Here is a 21,349-nt window from a genome sequence, read left to right as displayed (position 1 = left end):
AGTGGCTCCCCACAGGTGTCTCACCGTAACAAATTCCTGAGAAAAATCACCTTATGAAAAGAAAGCATTGATTATAGCTCACAGTTTTAGGGATTTCAATCCCTTGGTAATCCTGCTGTTTTTGGACTGCAGGGGAGGCAGCACCTCATGGTGGGAAGCCAGGGGTATAGCAAAGTATGGTCAACATGGAAAAAAAAAAGAGAGAGAAAGAAAGAGACCAGGGTCCCACAACCCACTTCAAGACCTTTTCCTCTCTGGACTCCACCTTAAACATCCTACAACCTTCCAGGTGGCCTTTAACACATAGACTTTAGGGGGATATTCCAGATCCGAACTACAGCATGGATATTCTCTACCTCCTATTGCCTTCTTTCTTCCTCACTTCATCTGAATGGAAGAGGAAACTAATGCACAGAAGTTCTGCTTTGAGAGAAAGCTCATTTTACCAAGTGAGAGGTGTGTTTCCTGTAAGAGGTTGGGGGAAGGTAGGAGGCAAGAAGAGAAATAGAAAATGAGGGAGGGTGCTGGGCAAAGGAAAACGAAACTTTTAGCCAATGTGCATTTCATGTAGACTGAAATGATTTGAAGGTGACAGAAAAACTTTTTTAAAGTCCTGTTTATGCTTATGTGTACACTGGTGCACGCGTACACACACACACACACACACACACACGCACGAGCAACACCTAGGAGATTAATAAAGCACCTTCTGGGTGTCTATGTGGGTGTTTACAGAGAGCCCTAAAGGACAGCCACTGAGGTGGGAGTAGCACTCTGAATGTAGGTTGTCCCATCCTAAAGGACCAAGATGGAACAAGTGTGGAAGAAGCAGCCTGGCAGGCAGGGGTGCTCTCTCTCACTCCTCTTTGTTCTCTGTCTGCCATGAAATGAACAGCTCTGTTCTACAGGGGCCTGTGCCATGATTTTCTGCCTCATCACAGGCTCAGAAATAATACAGCCACCCAACCATGTACTGTAACCTTTGTCAACCCTGAGCCAAAATAAATCCTTCCTCTTTTAAACTGTTTGCCTCACGTATTTGTCACAACAACAAAAAGACTAACACAGGTTGTCTCTGTGCTGTACATCACGGGAAATGGGTGGTGAGCAGTGTTGTCTGCTCTTTGCATCTGGTATTTTTTTCTTCGATTGCCTCTACTTGGAGGCCAAGTAGCATATCATGGTTAAAATAAAGAAATCTGTGGAGCTGGGGTGTATCTCAATAGGGAAGCATGTGTTTTTGTGTGAGCTGGGTTCAATACCCAGCTCCAAAAAGAGAAGAAGGAAGGGAAGTGGGAAGAGGGGAGGGAGGGAAGAGAAAAGGAAGGGAAGGAGGGTAAGGAAGGGAGGGATGGAGGAAAATGTGAAAGAAATATCAAATTGGCCAGCTTAGATTTGAATCCCAGTTTCTCTACTTGCCAAAGTGGGTCACAATGAGCAAATGGCTCTGCCTCAGTTTTGCCATCTGAAATCAGAGAATAGGAGTAGCTATTTCACAAAGAGGTAGTGTTTGGGGCAAGTTAATAGCACAAAGTTCCAAGATAAGTGTCTGCCTCATTGGGAGGCCTTGATGAGTCACTTCTTACTGCTGTCACCTCCGTGTAGTGTAAAAGTAATTGGAATGATTTAAAAGTCAGACCCTGACTGTCTATGACCTGTGAGGTGACATCACAAAAGGACCAATGCAAGAAGACAGGAAGGGGCTGGGCCCAGTTTCATAGCCTAAAAAGTGCTGAGGACAGGCATCCTCCTGGGGAGCTATAAGCAGAGGTTCTCCCAAGCTGTGCCAAGACAGGCCTCCAGTTCTTCCTGTTCTACCAAGAGGGAAAATAAAGTCCCATAAGACAGTTCATAAGTCCAGGGGAGGTAAAGGGTCTATCATGATTTGAATTATGTCTCGTATATTGAAGGCCTAATCCCAGGACCTCAGAGTTGATTGTATTTGGAGACAAGGTCTTTCACAAGGTAATTATGTGGTCATAATTAAGCTTGACTGGTTGTGTTACAAGAGGGTAGAAGAAACACAAAGATAGGCAGAGGGAGACCATGTGTTAGACACAGAGAGAAGATGCCATCTAAAGCCAATGAGAGAGGCCTCAGGAGAAAGCAGCCCAGCCAACACCTTGACCTTAGACTTCTAGCCACCAGACTTGTGGGGAAAGAAATGGCTGTGCTTCTATCCACTCAACTCATGGTTCTTCTTTATAGCAGCCCTAGCAAGTGAAAACAGGCCCCAGTAAAAAGAAAATGTGGAACTCTGTAGAGAGGAAGAGGCTATGGAGGAATAGGTGTTAAGATTTAGATCATGGAGAAGGAAGGAGCAGAGAGACACAGGGCAAAATTAGAAGCATCTCCTGACACTACACCCTCTCAACCTCATGCCATCTGCAGGTCAGATTTCACCTCCTCAGGCAGTGAGCAGAGAGTGGGGGGCTTGGAATGAGGGAGTCCTGTCAGCTGCATCTGAGTTGCTCAGTGGCCTTGGTTAGACTGTCTCATTTCTTGGGGACTCAATATAACAAAGGTATAAATCATGATCCTTCTGAAAAAAATATCTTGTCAGCTGGAATATTATAAAGGTGTAACTAAATGTTGGAAGCAGCATCTGACTGGAGGCCTCTGGTTACCTGCTGCAGGTGATGGATCCATAGACAGTGCTCAGGTGCCTGTGCTGTGCTCTCAGACAATGCCCTGTCCTTTCTTCTGTGGCAGAGCTTGTGTTTATCTGGAGTCTCTGGAACACAGGGCTGTGTACAGTCACTGGTACACAGGGCTGTACCAGTTCAAGGAGAAAGGATTCTAGCTAGGGACAGGCTCACTTGTGAGTCCCAGCAGGAAAGTCAGCATCAGGACAGGAAGATGAGGCTAGAGCCCAGAGTCATAGATAAGCATTGTGGAGATCCAAGCAGTCTGCTGTGCCCCAGTGTCTGTGCTGGAGACCACACCATGGGCTCTGCTCTGTGGATAGAAGAGACGTGGTACCTCCTTCATACAAGAGGTAGTGGCAGATAAAAAATAAGGACAGGAAGGTAAAACAGGTCCTATGGGGGGGGTACCAGTGGGAAGAGGAGGGCATAAGGAGAGGGTGAAGCAGAGCCAATATGGTGGATGTATTTCATACTCATATATGAAAACAGAATAGTGAAACCTGTTGAAATTGTTTTAAGAAGGGTGGGAGGGGGATGAGAGAGAATGAGGGAAGGGATGAATCTAATTGAGATATATTGTAAGCACATATGTAAATGTCACAATGTATTCCCCCTTTGCAACTATTATATGCAAATAAATAAATAAGCAAATAAGTAAATATTAAAACATAAGTGGCAGAAATGGATTATAATAAATAATTTATTTATTATAAATAAATAAATAAATGTTTAAAAAAAGGAAGTGGCAGAAATGGATTGAGAAAGCAGCCGCTTCAGGATTGTGAAACAGGACTCTGGCAGTTCAGGCAGCTGTAAAGCAAGGAAGCATTTTCAGGGAGTTTTGGACAGGCCTAGAGAAACAATGGTTCTTCTCTCCCTGGAGTCTGCACTGGATCCACTGGACCCCTCATGCCATCTTGAGATCTTGGTGAGTCACCAGTTGGGAGCCACAGGGCAAGATGAATGTGCCCTAAACTCCCAAGTCTGAGAACCTGGCTACGGTGGCATGAGGCCTCCTTCTGCACTAGCCCCTTCAAGACCTACTCAGGTAGAGTCATCAGGGGGGATCCTGAAGCCTACTCAATGCTGGAGTGGACATGGGTTGGCTCTTAAAATGACCTCCTCTTGCAACCCTAAATTGATGTAACTGTCAAATGGGGTCCAAATACAGTCTAATGTTGACTTTGGACTCTGTGCTGCACCAAGGAAAGAGAACCCTCTCCTAAATTCTTCCAAGAGAGCACATGGGTATAGTTTAATAAGACTCTGTTTTGTGGTGGATGTGGTATTATGGTTAGAGAAGGTTATAAAGTAATAATGGGAAAGGAACATAGTGGGAAGATTCCTGGTGCAGGATATGGGGCCAGATACATTGATATCATACTGTTTGTTCTCCACGGAGAACCTACTCCATTCACCATTGGGCAAAGATGGGAACTGTTTAGATAAGAAGGATAGGTGTCTCATCCTACCAAAAATATATGCCCCGAATTTGGGTCAATCACTGGAAACTACTAGGCTCTGTTTTGTTGTCTCTAACCTGGAAATAAGAAGTGTTTCCCTGCACTATATTCATGGGGAGTAAGGGAGAAATTACTGTAATGTACCTGAAAACAATAAGCCATTATTGATACTTTTGGTGACAGGTAAAGAGAGGAAACTCAAATAATGATTTGAATGGGCCCTACTTCACATTGCCAGTTGGCCAACGGTGGCCTTCTCCCCATCCATTAGACCTGTGAGCGATCATATGTGCCCTCCTTGGACTCTTCTTACCCTCTCAGATCATTTGCACTGCTCTGGGATTCTCTGCACCCTGCTCCTTGTTGGTCTATGTGGTTAGCAGCTGATTTGCCTAAGGCTCTTGGTTTGCTCATGGCTTACACTTAGCACCATCATTTGGATCACATACATCTAGGTTTAATGTATAGATGACTGGGGCGTTCGTGCTTTTTTACATCAGCTGTGGATGTCCAGGTTAGGGTGGGGCAGAGTGCAGGAGAGTGAAAATATGTCACTAGTGTTCAGGTCTGAATCCCAACTCTGCCCTTCCTAAAAATTCTCCAACATCAATCCCTTCCCTGACTCTAGTCAGTTCTATCTGGGATATTTTTCTTAGGGAATTGAAGAGTCTTAGAAATTCATCACAAGGGAGAAACTTTTACCAGAGTCTCACCTGCTGGGGTTCATTCAGAACTAACTTATCAGGAGGAAGAGAAAAACCCAGTTCATCTCCCTGTTGCCTTCCTTGTGGGGAAAGAAATACCTATCAACAGCTACCTCCCACCATCCTGTCTCAGTAAAGGAAAGAAACTTAGTGACACCAGTGAACTTCATAGGGGCCCAGGCTCACCAAAACCATGAGACCTATGTGTAACACTATAGAAGGCTTCCTCTCCCTCCACATCTTACCTCCACACCACTAAAGACCTGTTGACAACAGTTGCTTTCACCAACTACATCAATTTTGGCTAACAAAGAAAAGTTACTAGGCATGCCAAAAGGGAAAAACACAATCTAAAGAGACAAAACCAGTGTCAGAAACAGAGTCACATATGGCAGAAATGTTACAATTATTAGGTCAGGCACTTATAAAGCTCTAATTAAAATGTTAAGGGCTTTCATGGGAAAAGTAGACATGAAATAGATATGTTTGGTGTAAGCAGAGAGATCAAATTTCTAAGAAGTAATAAAAAAGATAGTAGAAATAAAAAATACTGCAACAGAAATAAACAATTCCCTTGATGCACTAATTAGTAGATTAATTACAGCCTGAGGTAGAATTTCTGAGGCTCCAGAACTGTGGGCCAATAAATTTCTACTCATTAAAAATTAGCCAGTCCCAGGTGTGCTGTTAAATCAGCACAGTACAGACTAAGCCATTATTCATTGCTCCGGAGGTAAAAGAGACAATCGTTATTCGTCTGTAAGCATATGGAAGGAGAGAGGAGCCTTTACTTTTAGTAAAGATGTCCTTTAGATAAAGGAGGGAGTTTGAAGAAGCAGGAAGGTTTTGACCTCTTCATACTCAGAAACAAAATTGAGTTGTGAAGGACAACTAGATTTCTAACTATAGTCTCTTAAGGAATTTAACAATTTTGTGGGATTTCTTTACATTTGATATATCCCCATTTCTCTCAAGGATTGCCTATTTCCTTCTATTGGCCCACAATAAACTGTGAAAAGGATCCTTGTTGTTCCAGAGAAGGAAGGGGTGAGACGTAGAAACCCAATGGCCCTGTTTCCAAGAAGAGATACGCAATGACATTTTCCTCACTGACACCCAAATTTGGGCATAGCCAGTGCTGTTGCTGTAACTGTGACAGTGAACACCTGGACAGAAGATCCCTCACTGGGCAGTTTCATCTTTCCTCTTTCAATCATGTCTGGGATTTTTCTATGCATTTTGGAAGAAAGTCTAAGCTGGCATCATTGCTTCTTTGAAACCATAGATATTGAAAATTATTCTGCTCATTTTCATTTGGTGGAAACATTCTCACTTTGATAATTTGTCTTCTGTTTCCATTGGTGTCTAGATTGGTAGCTTCTCCATTACCTAGTCTGCAATACAGGAGAAAAGAAACCCCAGGAAATGGGCACCAAATTACCTCTCCTGTCTGAGGTCTCTAGCTCATCTTCCCTTTCTCACCAACTTCTCAGAGCCTTATGTTTTTAATTTGTGTAATGACCAGGGGTGTTAACTGTACTTAGTTGGAGGAATAGTAAAAACTTTCCCTGATGCATATTTCTGGAATAGAAGTCTCTCATGCAGTCTTTCGTTTCCTTTTGCCAATCAAATTTTAGAATTGTTTGAGCCTTTGAAAAACTACTATATAAATTAATTTCAAATTGTAACACTAGTAGTGGACATTTTTAAATGTGCCTCCATATTTTGCTTGTATATTACCTAGAAATACTTACTCAAAGCATTCAGCATTAAGACCTTTAGGGAAATTGCAATTTTTTGTGCCCGTCAGGAGCTGTTCTTGGGCTCAGCTGAATATTGAGATATGTAAGTCCACCACAAGCCATACTTGACATCAGTTTACCCAGAAGAATATAAGATATAATCGTGAAACTATAATGATCACAGTGGCAGACAAGCAGAAAAATCCAAGTTTACAAGTATCTTTGGTCTCAACATCATGAGGTGAAAGAAAACAGCACACTGGTCAATAATAATTGACAGAGATCAGAGAAATAAGGCAGCTGAGATCCCACTTTTCCCTGGTGGGACTGGAAGGCTGTGCACAGGCACAAGGCTGCACACACACTCAGGGAAGACTGGAGTAGCCATGGGGAGCTCCTCATTTCTGGCTGAGTTTGATGGTCCTGTGCTAGAAGAAAGTGAAAGCCAGTTAGACTTGAGGACTGCCTGAACTTTGAGAGCACTCATGGAGTCACACTGTGTTTGGCCATGAGTCTTTCTGTGGGCAAGGCTCTGAAAACAGACATGACATAAGTGAGTATTTGAAATGTCTTTACATTGTTGACCTTGGCCTTCAGTGCTCCTGCCTCTCATTGTGGGAGGAATATGTGTTCACATGGTCACATGATTACATGGATGCCCATGTGGACCATGACCCAGTTTAAAATCATAGCTAGCTGACTGTACATGAATCAACAAAACCCAAAACACTTGCACGCATGCAGGTGAGTTGTAAATGTGTATTATTGCATGCCATAAAATATTGTTCATTGCTTACCACATAGCAATAGCTTAAAATGAAGCAATTGGTACATAGTACTGGGCTACTGTTAAAATAAAAACTTAAAATATATGGAGTGACTCTTGGTCTAGTTTAGACAGAAAATCAACTGTTATTGGAGGCTAGAATAGCAGCAAGAAGTAAATGCAGTGCTAAAAGATTAAGTAACACTGTCCCCTGTGGTCCTCCAGAAGGCAAGAAGCAATTCATGAAAGTATCATTTGAGTATTTATAATTTCATGAGTGATATGCAATTGTTTGCAAACAAGAGGTTAGACTATAGTAAGTTAGCTTATAGTCGTTAAAAATATCTATTCCTTCTTGTTGGCTCCACAGAAAAGTCTTCTTGTCCTCATTTTCACTGGGCTCAGTCAGGTAACTTGCTTCGGTCAAAGGCATGTTAATGGATGTGGCAGGAAAAGAAGCTAGTGAACATGACACAAGTCATGTTCAAAACTCAAAATCAGAAGCACGTGACAAAGTCAAACCCATCACAACCTAAAGCCATGCTCAATCTCTCCAACCCTAGATCAACTGAGTTATGACTGCAGAGATATGACTAAGTAATAAATACTTAGGTTTTATATCACTGAAACCTTATGGTCATTTTTACCAAGCAATAACTAATTCACTATGCTATTAATATTGAGGAACACTAGCTACAAAAATATGCCTTCTATCATTAAGTCTTCACTGCCTTCACTAGCAAGCACTGTATATGCCAACTCCTCCCAAATGCATATCGAATGACAAGTCATTCTCCCAAACTCCAGATTTATATCTAACCTTCACTTAGGTGTTGAAACATGTTAAAGCTGAACATGTTCAACAGCAAAGACCACTCCCACCATGCAAAGTTGTCCATATGAAGCTGTTTTTGCTCACTTGATAACAATTTGTCATTCCAATCACTGAGATTGAAAATATTGGGGACAGTCATTCCTTTCTCTCTCTCACTCTACACACCAATGGGTCCTTTGGGCTCTATATTCAAGATATCTTCAGAAAAACCTACCCTCTTCTTGGAATAGATAAATCCACTAAGAATGTCACTTCTGCCATTAAACAAAACCTAAAACTATCATCTACAAAGTCAAATCTTTATTGAATGCACCAGACAGCTGAGGTTGTAGGGCAAATGAAGTAAACTGAACTCTGAAGAGAAAAGATCCCTTCAAGAAATGGTGGTCATGAACATGTTCCCTCTGGGAGAGATGTGTGTCATCACATAAGCTGGTAAGAGTAACTCAGCTGAGATTTTTAACAAATTACTGAAGTGTGAGTGTGGGTTAATATGAGCATATACTATCCCCAGAAGGCACAGAAACAAAAGAAATCTGCTTTCCCTTGCAGGTTCTTCTCCACAAATATGACTGGATGTCTGGACAGATGGGGTCAGGACGGAGTCCAGAGAGTGTTCCTTGTGGTACAGGGCTGGGGGACGGAGTAACAGCCACTGTGTGAAAGTCCTCAAACCATATCCAGAGCCTTTGCACCTGTCTACCATAGGGAACAAAACCTTAACCAGGTGGGATGAGCAGCAAATCTACTTGTCCTTAGATAAACAAACAAAAACCCCTCTTCCATGCATAAAGAAAGGTAGAAAAATGCCCTGGGTGGGCTTAGTCCATTAAAGATCTCCTGCTGAGATATCCAGGCTGCCTTTCAGTGTCACTGTGAAGACATCCCCCAGGATCTGGTCAGAGTATCTAACACTAACACTGAACTACAGAAACCAAGAACAACCACCTGCCCCATGTCACCAGAGTTATAACACCTGTATCAAGAACAGGAAGAGCACAGAGAGGCCCAATCTGAGATACAGGTGGGAAGGAAAGACCTCCAGAATCAGGTAAAGCAGCCATTGAGAAGCATCCCCTGTAGACCTGTCCACTCCAACCACACGGAAACAGTAGAGGAATTAAAAGCCTGGGTGCCTGGAGGGTAAACCCAACATCAACATCACCCAAACCTCATCCATGCGGTGATCAGATTGCCTCAACCTCACACAAGAATGGACTAGCAAAATAAAATATGTGTGCAGTTCCATACATATTTGTGGTTCAAGACCAGTCTAGGCAAAAGAGTTAGAGACATCCTATTTCATTAAAGAAGGTGGGCATTGTGCTACATTCCTATCATCCCAGCTATGGCAGGAAGTCTAAAATAGGAATATCACAGTCCAGGATGGACTGCACAAACAGTTTAGACTACCTTAAGAATAACCAGAGAAAAAACAGATGGAAGTTTAGTTCAAGCCATAGAGGAATCTGCCTCCCAAGAGAAAAGCCCTGAGTTCAAACTCCAGTACCACAAAAGGAGAGAGAGAGAGAGAAAGAAGGGAGGGAGGGAGGGAGGAATAGAGAGAAAGAGAGAGAAAGGAAGAAAGAAAAAGAAAAAAATTCAGTGAAAAAAGAGAAGAGATTACTTGGGATGAGATTCAAGGTTGGTGGAAGTGGAGCATTGGAATTGTAAATTGCTGGCCATGGTGTTAGTGCTGAACCTGTTTAGAGGACTTCTTAATACAGGCAGCCAGAGGAACTTAGTGAGGGTGAGCTACTGACATCAGAGAGGAGAGAGGTGGTGACAAAGGGGAAAGATGACCCAGAGGAAGCAATGCCAGCAAAAACTTCACATTAAAGGAAATTCGGCGCAATCTCCCAACATTAAACAGGCAAAGGATGAAATGAAGGAGGCTGATTGAAATCTACAGAAGAGGATGATAATTCACCAAGGTAGAAAAGATGCTTGCTTCCCATCATAATTATACCAGAAGGGAAAAACACTGTGCAAACTACTGTCAATATGTTCTTACAAAGAAATAAAATACTTTAATATCAGTGTTTCTCATTTCAAGTTATGATATACTAGAGAAATGTTTTGCTATTATTTTTTCATTTCCCTCTAAATGTGTAACCAACATTATAAGTGTTTATAATATTTTGACAAAAAATCACAAAAGACCCAGGACAGTCATTTTCCCAAATGAATTTGGAGATAGCCCCCAAGGGTTCCAGTTTGTACAATCATTTTTGTAATCCTGCTCCTCCATGAGAGTGAGGACTGCCTGCATCTGATACAATACAGATGTTAGTAAGTGCTGAGGAAAAGCATCACTCAGGTTAAGAGGACTTGGAAGCCAGATGGAGAGGGGAATTCAAGTTTTATTTATGGAGATATAAGGAAAGTGATTTAAGAAAGTGACATTGAGCAGTGACCAGAAAAAAAAGAACTATGCAGATGTGCTGGGAAGAGGAGGAACTTGATTTGACTCATATTTCCAGAGATCCTGTGGCTGACATGGGGAGAGGTTAGAGCATCCAGTGATGGTCCAGGAGGAGATGGACTGGCTGGGTCCAGGCAGCAGAGGAGGTGAGCCATGTACAGATTGAGGACATAGTTTAGTGCTGTGATGGTGTGGCTGGGAATGGCATGGGGAGGGAGCCCATTGTGAAATTGTCAGGACTTTTGCAATTGAGTTGTCAAAGGATTGATAACTAGACACCAGCTACGTTTTCAGTATTTATATGATGGGAATATGCAAGCACTACAAATCTGCATTTTTAATCTATTCAGAATCAAAGTTTGAATATTTGCAAACTCTCCATTGGATATAAGCATTTTTTGCATTACTGGGGTTTGAACTCAGTGCTTTGTGCTTGCTAGGCAGGCGCTGTACCACTTCAGCTACACCTCTAGCCCTGGACATAAGCATTTTAGAGACAGATTGAATGTGGGGTGTAAAAGCAAATGAAAGTGCTCATCTCCCACATGTGGAGCAGGTATCTTCCTTTCCCCCCATTTCTTCCTACTTTTATCTCAATATCATTCTAGTTTTTAAGGCTTCCGTCCTTTCAGGAAAACAATTAAAAGCTAACAGTGATTAGTCTGTTACTAATTAAACATGGAGTCAAAGGACATCTTGGTAGCATCATAGATTCCTTTCTCCTGGAGCTAGAAAGCAGCAAAAACAGAGGCTTGGGCTCTACATATAATTTTAAAGAAATAGAGCCACAGAGGGGGTCAGATCCTTAACTTCAAGGGCCTGCTCTTGAAGCCTAGAACAAAGCTCTGATGAAACCTGGGACCCTCAGATGTGGGGGTAGGAGCATACAGGTCGAAGCACTCAACAATTGCAGCAAATAGGACAATTTAGCTACAGTCCTAACTAACCAAAAAAAATCTGTTTTATCTAAAGTAACAATACTTCTCTTGGCCAGGCATGGGTGCCCACCCTGCAAATCCAGCACATGGTTGGCTGAGGCAAGAGGATAAAGTTTGAGGCCCTTCTGGGCTACATAGCTGGATTCTGATGCTTCTATTGCATCATTTAATGCTCCCCTGTAACCCCAGAATAGAGCTGGGGGATAGGAACGCTTATGGTTCCACTTTACAGATGAGGATCTGGAAGGAGCCACACCACAGTTTTCCTGGACTGATCCTACTGGTTCCAGTTCTCATGGTGGTGCTGGCTTCACAGAAACCAAAGCTAAAGCCTCAAGTCAATCATTTAAACCTCCTGGCTCAAGAAACTACACAAAGAAGAGCAAAACAAACCCAAGAGCAAGCAGAATAAAAGAAATAGTAAAAAGAGTAGAAAATCAATGAAATAGAAAAAAATATTAAAGAGGATCATTGAAACAAGGAGTTGGTTCTTTGAAAAGATCAATGAAACTGGAAAGTTTCTACCAAGGCTGATGAAGTAAAAGAGATATGACACATTTCCTCCATCACTATTGGAACAGGGGCATCACCACAGACCCTGGAGACATCGAAAGGATAATGAGGGGATATTGTGAGGAACTCCATAAGCAGAAATTTGATGCCTGAGATAAAATAGACCAAAATTCCTCAAAAAGCACACCAACCACAGTACACCTAACAGGACATGACTAATAAGAGTGACCATAATTCTTGAGGAAATTAAATTAATCATTGCAAAACTCAGAAGAGATTTTTTTTTTTTGGCAGAACTTGGGTTTGAACTCAGGGCCTCATACTTGCTAGGCAGATGTTCTAAGCCCATAGAAGAGATTTCTTGAAGTCCAGATGTTTTTCAGATGAAAATTTAATCAAGCATTTAAAGATGAGTTAAAACCAATTTTGGTACACAAAAAAGCTAACAAAATAATTTTCAATACTTGCATATATACTCTATTTTAGATGATTATTTACTTTTTGGTATGTTTGTTTTTTGTAGTACTAGGGATTGATCCCAGGGACTTGCTGTTGCTAGGCAAGCCCTCTAACACTTGAGTTATGCCCTTGCCCAGAAGATAATTGTTAATTTTATTAGCTGTAATAATGATACTGGTTTTGTAGAAAAATGTCCTTAGTCATTTGCCCAGCCAATATGGACTCCATTTGCACACTGGATGTGCACAGCTCTTAGTGGATATGGTCATGCAGCTTGCACACATCTGTTATTTTAAGGGAGCCTGTCCTTTTTCTATATTTACCCTTCCTACATACAGGGAAAGGGACAAATCAATGATGCAGTAGCATCCAGAAGATGAGACCCACAACATAGGTCACGTTGGAAGGAGCCACGGCACTTAAGAATTGTTCAGGAGTTGAGAGCTGCTCCTGGGCTTTCATGAGAGGGAAATGACACATAGTCATCAGAGAAGGGGAGACTCTAGTCAACTATTGGTCATTGGGACAATAACCATAGAAGGGAAATACTGCTTTAATTAGAGTAAATTTGCCATACAGGTTGATGGTGGCCCTGTCTTCAGGTACTGCAGATGTCCCTTGATTAGCTCATGCCAATCACCTGGTCTAAGGGCAAGGAGCATTAACAACATCCCTGATTGCTCCTCAGTCCTAGTTTCCTTCTCTGTAAAACTGTGAGTTCACAAGGTGGCTGACAGTGGGAAGGATATCACAGATAAACTGACATTTTAATGCAGTAGATGTGCAGTGAGGTTGGGATTATTTTGAGTCCATTGTCACAAGTCAGGAGACAGGAGGCCCTGTTATGACCACTTATGGTCCTTTTGGAGCCTCGTCCACACGGAATCCTACATCCTCAGGGAGATCATTTGGAGTTATACCAGCATGTGCCAGAGTCTGTGGGGTGAGGGTCCAGATGTGTGTGGAAAAGTCTAAGGTGGAATGGAGACTGGACAGAGATTAAAAGAGTAAGGAGTAGGAATGGCGCCATGAAGGAGATGGTGACAACTATCGGTGAAGAAGGCAAGAGGAGAGGGCAATAAGACAGGATGCTTCCATTCCTTCTCTTCTTTCTTCATTAATGTCTTTTGATGTCAAAAGATGAATGGAAATGAAATATCATTCAGTCATAAAGAACAATGAAAAGGGGTGGGGAGAGGGAGGGGGCGGAGTGGGTGGTAAGGGAGGGGGTGGGGGCAGGGGGGAGAAATGACCCAAGCCTTGTATGCACATATGAATAATAAAAAAAAAAGAACAATGAAATTATGTCATTTGCAGGAAAATGGATGGGAATAGAGCTCATCATATTGAGTGAGACAAGCCGAACTCAAAAAGCTACCTATCATGTTTTTGCTACTATGTGAAATACAGACCACAATTATGACAATGAAAATAGTAATAGTAATAATAATAATAACCATAGGACATAAGTATAAAAGGGAGATTGGTGGTGGGGATAAATCAGTGGGGGGGATGGGGAATAGGAGTGGATATGGGTGGTTAAGGGGATTACATATATATGAACTACATTGCATACATATGAATAGAGCACAATGAAATCCCCAAATACTGTTTAAAAAGGCAGAGGATGGCTCATGTGGTAGAGTGACTGCCTAGAAAGACTCTTGTTTCAAGCTCCACTACTGCCAAAAACAAAAGAACAAACAAAAAAGAATAATTATCTTCCCGGTGTTTTGGCTAATGTCTGTAATCCTAGTTACTGAGGAGGTAGAGATCAGGAAGGTTGTGGTTCAAGGCCAGCTGGGAAAAAAAATTCCTAAGACTCCATTTAATTTCATAAAAGCTGGCACGTGCCTGTTGTCCCAGCTATGGGGAGGAGTGTAAATAGAATTGCCCAGTATACAGGCCAGGGCATAAACACAAGACCCTGCTTTAAAAATAACTAAAGCAAAAAGGGCTGGGAGTGTGGATCAAGTGGTAGACCACTTGTCTGGCAAGCACAAGGCCCTGAGTTCAAACCCCAATACTACTCAGAAAAGGGGGGAGGAGGAAGATGAGGACTATGGGAATAAAGTGGAGAGGGTGAATTTATTCAAAGTATAATCTATGCCTCTATGGAATTATCACAGTGAAGCCCCCTGTACTATTAATATATGCTAATAAAAATGTTATAGGAATGACCAATAGAAAAAGATCCATCAAGTAATGGATAGTACTCTTAGTAGTGGTGACCTTGGGAGCATGGAATTTGGGGTTGGAGAGCTTACTTTAAATTTTTACTCTATATTTACAGACTTCTTGATTGTTCTATAATAAGCATGAATACTACTTTAAACATTTAAAAAGAGATAAAAATTTAAAAGAACTGGTCAGATGGAGCAGAGACTTCTTCAGGGTGATACCTTGACCTCTCTCGTAGGCAGAGACCTCCAGAGTAAGGTTTCTAGTGTCCATTGACTGCCCGTCATGGTCCACCTGCAGGTGAGCAATAAGTCTTCAATACAGGTGCACAAATTCACCAGGATCCAGATGGTCTGGTTGTAAGTCCCTTCCTTGTTCTCTGTGAGGGTAGAGGCTGTTTCTATCCAGGACATGTTTCTATTCTCTAACCAGGTCAGCTGTAGGATTGGAGGTAGAACTTCTTCACCTGGCAGGTGAGGTTGGCTTGGTTCCCTGCCATTGTGGGCTGTTGGGTGACCTCCAGGTGGGTGGAACTGAAACAGCACTGGCAGAATCTCTGATCTTATGGCTCAGCAAATCCCAGAGTGGGGTGAGGGGAGAGGGACCTGGAGAGCTGACATCCCATTATCACAGCAAGGACATCACCCTGATCAGTGCCGAGCATGCAGCAGGTGCTCCAACCCTGAATGCTGGCTGTATGAAATCACAAAGCATAGTGCACAGCACACAGTAGGTGCTCTAGCACTGGTCGCTCCTATTAAAGTAACAATGAGGGAAAACAACATGCTCAACCCCTGGCATGCAGTCATATGCAGTATCAGTATCAAATAAATAAAACCACCACTGTTTTTGCACCTGGCTTGGCTCATAATAGGTGCCCAATACTCGTACCTGCTGTTGCTAAAATAATGCATCTATTAGGGCAGTGTATATTGCAGGGAGGAGGACTCCTGTGTGTGGGCAGGCCTGCTGGGCATGATATTCCAGGCAGTGAGGTCCTGAAGCAAAAACCCTGGGGAGGGGCAGGCTTGGTGGCCAGGTGTGGACTTGGGCTGGGAGTCAGGGTCATCTACCTTGGATGGTGTCAGACAAGTTGGCAGTCCCATGAAGAGTGGCTCCCTGTAAAGTGACATGGGCTACCTCACAGATGACCTGAGAGTGGACGTCCCCAGAGTCTAGAGCCACCTGGGCTGTGCTGGAGATGTTGTAGGAGACACTCTTTCCTGTGGGGTCCTTGCTGGTCTGGAAGTCAGAGAGCATGTCCCCAATTTTGAACCCTTTCAGGGTGACGTTCCTGGGGAAGAAGTCGTGGGACTTGCAGGTGAAGCTCACTGTCTGCCCGGGTGCAGCCATAGTCCCAGGGCCTAATAGTACAGGTAGGGGAGGTCTCACTACAAAAAGATGTGATTGCAATGGCCACCACTGACCATAAGGGGGTGATGCTGTGAGCAACCTTCCTAGACAGTATTTTTATTATCATTAATTATTATTTCGTCTTCCTTTGCTGATGATCAAACCCAGGGCATCATGCATGATAGGCTCTTGCTCTTCTAATTATCTAAGTCCTCAGCCACAGACAGTGTTAATGTTCCTAATAATGTAGGCTGGAGGTGTCCTTATGCTCCTGTGGTGTCTGTGTCCTTGTGTCTGGAGAGGTGAGCTCACCTGTCCAGGCAGACAGCGAGGAAGGGCAGGCCCAGGTGGAATTTCAGCCTGAGGTCAAAGTCCTTCTCTCTGCACAGGGGATCCACTACAGGAAGGAAATTACCAACCAGTCTCATGCTTTGCATTAACTGCTCCCTGCTGGCCCCCCTGGAACTTGGCCAACCTAAGAGAAGCATTTCTAGAAGTGAATATAGTGGAAAATGACACTGAAGGACAACAGGAATGCTAGAATCCAGCTGACAATCAGGGATGCAGTGCCTATGTCCTAGTGCTGCACCTGTGAAAGGGGATGACAGGTTTTTGCTGCCGAGGCTATAGTGAAGATGAAATGAGGCCCTGGAGCTTTTTGCTTTCACAACACACAGGAGCTGCTTCTCAAACAGGAACACATATCCCTTGTCCTCAACCCACACTTCATCCATCCAGAGCTCTCCTCATAGGCACTTATGACTCACTCCATTTTTTTCCTTCTTTCCACAAACATGTCAGAAGGTCTAACCTGTGCTGAGTCCTGAACTTGAACTGCAGAGGCTAAAGGAAGCTTTCTGAATCTGGGGCTTCTCCTGGGTCTGCTTGGAGTTAGGAACACAGATCTCTGAGTGCTGAGGAAGCCAGGGTGGTTACTTTTTTGATCCCTAATTCATTACAAAACATTCAGACACAGGCATTTGGAGCAGGCAGGGGCACTTCCTGGTTCTGAAAGTTCACACATGGGTGATCAGAAGTGGGAGGCAGTGTCCCCTGCAGACAGGTGCTAAAGGTGTCTCCAAATGCTAATTATTACCCAGCACCACCTATAACCGTGACCAGGCAGCAAATATAATAAATGTTTGTATCATATACAAACATTTAACTTTACTTGCTCCTTGCTACCCATCAAACACTTTGAGGGCACACAAAGTGGGTGTCACTTGAAGAAATCAAATGATCAAGACACCAGCAACCCACAATTTCCTGAAAGGAGGAGAAGCTGTATCTAGCTATGATTTATCAAGAGTTTCTGTGGCTCCTGGCCTGATTTCTCCAAACCCCTCAACTCTTGAATCCTTACACCAGCCCCATGAGGGGATCCTCCTGTGAGCGGTTTTATGGGACAAGGCAGAGAGGGGGCCTTGGCTTTCCAAGGAACACAGGTGTGCGAGTGGAAGGGGCATTCATCACATCTCTGTTAACACTTTTACACTTGTTCTCCCCACCCCTCCTCTTCTTTTTCTTCCTTTGTGGTGCTGGGGTTCAATTCCAGGGCCACACAAATGCTAGACAAGGGCTCTACCATGGTGCTCCATCACCACACACCTGTTCCTTATCTTCTGAGCCTCAGTGTCTCTTTCTGTACAAAGTTTAAATACCACCACCCTGGGAAGATGAGTGAGGATTAATCAGAACACAGAACCTGGCTTAATGAAGAACACCTATGACTACACATTTATTCCTTAGGCAGCCAGAAGGCCAAAAAAAGATGCAGAGAAACACCATTGAAAAAAACACAACGAGAAAGGATCAGAAACCACCCAAACAGACCCCTCCCCTCTAATAATCCCACAGGAACCTAGTGTGTGAAGTGTTCTTCAAATCACAAACAGGGTCACAGATGTTTCCCCTCCAGGAGCTGTTTACAGAAAAATGGAAGCTCTTCACAGGGAGGAGTACAGAGTGCCCCTCAGTGACATTATGAGACATTGAGGCAGGGAGGGATCTGAGTTCAGACTGAGATTCATGGGGCTCCAGCACCTATTCAGGTGCAGTCTTAATTAGACTGGGAGGTCCCACCCTGAACTGGGGTCTGAGCAAGGTGCTGTCTGGGCTGCTTGACTCAGAGGTGTCTCTGCCCCACCATGTGGACCCCAGAGAGCTGTACTCAGCACATGTTGTTCTGAAGTAGCCACACCAAAAAGGGTCTCCTTCCCCAGCTCCACATGAACCAACTTGCCATGGGATAAACATCTTTTCCCTATATCCTCAGGACTTCTCTCGGGTTGTCAGCCCTTGCTGTGTGTTAGAATCTTCTGGAGTTATCAGGCTTTAGATGCCCAGACCTCCATCAGACAAATTGAACCTAAATTTCCAGGGAGGAGCCTGGGTCCGGAATTTATTTCAGGTTCCCAAATGACTCCATTGAGCAGCCAAGTGGAGATCACCTGACATTACCCCATCCCATTGACACTTGTGACCCATGCAAGGTCACATGGCCTTTGTATGTCACACTCACCATGATAGACATCCTACAAGCCAGGTGCTGTTGTGAGTGCTTAATGTGACTTCACTCCTTTACTCCCCACCATGCTTGACACATGAGAATATCGAGACCCACCTGTGTCCAGGTCACAGGCCAGGAGGTAGATGAGATGGGCTGTAGGTTCAGTCAGTCTCCACCCCCAGCCCTCCTGACCACTGTGTTCCTAATGGCTCTGACACCTGTGGGTTTTGTGCAGGTCCTGTCCATCCTCACAGTCTCCAAATAGGGCCATGACTATACCAAGCTGTTGCTCCAACTGTCAGAGCCCTCAGCTGGGGAATCAAAGGCTTTTCTGTGGAGCAGGCAGACAAGGGTGCAGACGTCCCCCCATTTACCAGCTGTGGAGCCTCGCACACATGCAGGTTCTGTGCAGCTTGGGCTCCCTGATCACAGGTGGGAAATCAGATCATGAATGTGAGCACCACCCCCGCACCTGCTCCTTAGCTGTTGCTACAGAACAAAGGGCGTTATTCTTGACCTGTTGTCATACTCTAGGGGACAAAGGAAGCCCACACTGTACTCACCATGCACAGACAGCTCAGTGCCTGGTCCAGACCGTGTCTTCAGATATGCCTGCTTTCTGGAACTTCACACAGTAGTAGGTGCTGGCGTCTGCTGGGATCACATTACCATGCAGATGGAGAAGTCCATGCTGTCTCTCTGTGTGACATCTGAAACTAGTGTGACAAGAGGGAAGTGGCCTCCTTTGAGAAGGAAGATCAGCTCTTGGCCTGGTCCTTTCCATATGAACTACTGGATGGTCCCTATGGGAAGCAGGGAGATCATAGTGTAGTGCAGAGTGACCGTTTCTCCAGCAGTGACAGACACTGACGTAGGCTGAATCACCTGCAGCTCCTCCTGTGTGGCTGCTGCTGCTGGAGGGAAACAGACCAGTTACTGTGTATCCTGAGGGATCCCACAGGCTTTCTTAGGTTTGGTCAACCACGACTTTCAGTGACTGAGTACAAACCAGGAGAGAGACTTGAGCTCTGCACACTGCATGTGTGATAAGGTTTAATCCTCACATGGGCCTGTAACAGGAAATGGTAATGCAAATGGGGATACTGAGGCACAGAGAGGTTAAGAAACATCATGGAATTTGCATTTGAGTCCCTGGGTCCACCCTGCAATTCTCAGGCTTCTGCCAATATTCATTCCTTTTTACTCTCCACCACACGATATGTTGTCCTTCTTGGACCATGGTGTTGGTGGCTCATGTGACTGATTCCTTTGCCACTGAAGTGTGAGGAGAGGTGGTGGGTACAGTGAGGGAGACATGCATCTGACTGCCAGAATCTTTGGATACCCTCCCTCTGGCCCAGTGCTCCATAGAGCCCATGGTGGGTTTGCTCCATCGGCCTGGAGGGATGAGGATGATCCAGCAACATGCAGAGAAATTAGGAAGTAAAGCATTGCTCTAAGCTCCTAGGAAAATTTCCCCATAGTATATCACATATGTAATTTTCTAATGTTGGTGTAACAAACTATTGTAATGTTACTGGTTTAAAACAACAGAACTTTAACCCAAGAGTGATGATGCATGCCTGTAATCTGTTGCTCCACAGGTGAAAGCAGTAGGTTTGCAAGTTTGAGGCCAGCCCAGGCAAATGTAGCAATGAGACAGACCTCAAATACTAAAACAAAAGGGTTGGAGGCATTGCTCAAGTGGTAGTACCCTTGCCTAGCATGCACAAGGCCCTGGGTTCAATCTCAATTGCTGCAAAAACAGCACAAAAAAACCCTCCTGAAATCATTATTTCTTGGTTCTGGACTTTAATCACCCCAATTTGGTGTCATTAGGCAACCATCCAGGGGTCATCAGACTACACGTCTCCTAGAGGCTCTGTTCCTTGCCTGCCACATTCAAAAGTCTGCTGGAGGTTCTTTCTCTTGGTTTCCATCTTCTCATCACCCACCCTAGTGCTAACTCAATCACTCATCCTTCTCCATCTCTGACTCTCCTGCCTATTTCTTGTCAGGAATCTTGTGATCTACTGGGCCCATCCTGATAACAGAACAAGACTGAAATAACTGTCTTAAACATGGTCAGAGAGATAAAGGAAATAATGGACAAAGCACTGGGAAAATCAGGAATGTGAATAATAAAATGAGAAAATAAAGGGAGAGGAGTTATAAAAGGGAACCAATAGAAATTTGGGAGTTGAAAAGCACGATAACTGAGAGGTTCATTGGAGACACTCCACAACACATGTGAGCAGGCAGAAGTGAGAATCAGAAAATGTGGAGATAGAAGTGTAGAAATTGCTGCGTCTTCAATGTAGACAGGGAAAAGAACAAAGTTAAGAACTGGAAGGATCTGCAGGGTATCGTCTGATGGCTCCATAACCCATTTTGGGAACCCAAAAGAAGAGAGGTGAGAGAAAAAGATAAGGACAAAGATTATTCGAAAATGTAATGTTCCATGCCCTGAGTGTTGATAAAATACCTGCACCTACAACTGCAAATGCTGAACCACCTCCATGCAGGTTAAATCAGACACCAACATAGAGACACATTATCTGTTGAAAGGTAAAATAAAGAGAGAATAATGAGAACATCAAGAGGGACATGGCTCACCTCATATGAAATCCTCCGTAAGATTCTCACCTGAGTGCTTATCAGCAATGTCACAGGCCCCAAGGCAGTGAGATGATGTGTTTAAAGTGCTATAGAAAAAATCCAGTCAAGCAAGAATTCTGTACCTGGCAAAACCCTTTCTGTCCTAAGAGAGAAAGTAATACGATCCCAAAAAAACAAAAGCTGAAGAGGTCATT

General features: G+C 43.7%; 2 pseudogenes; both read right to left on the bottom strand.

The window, feature by feature from the left end:
- Positions 1–13,345: 13,345 nt before the first annotated feature.
- Positions 13,346–19,226, bottom strand: LOC109675746 (signal-regulatory protein beta-1-like; annotated as a pseudogene).
- Positions 19,227–19,325: 99 nt separating this feature from the next.
- LOC109700537 (signal-regulatory protein beta-1-like) overlaps positions 19,326–21,349 on the bottom strand; it is a 102,922-nt pseudogene continuing 100,898 nt past the window's right edge.

The sequence above is a fragment of the Castor canadensis genome, chromosome 5 (genome assembly GCF_047511655.1).
Source record: "Castor canadensis chromosome 5, mCasCan1.hap1v2, whole genome shotgun sequence".
NCBI lineage: Eukaryota > Metazoa > Chordata > Mammalia > Rodentia > Castoridae > Castor > Castor canadensis.
The sequence above is the reverse complement of the archived record's forward strand: the minus strand, read 5'-3'. Positions and strand labels throughout refer to the sequence as shown.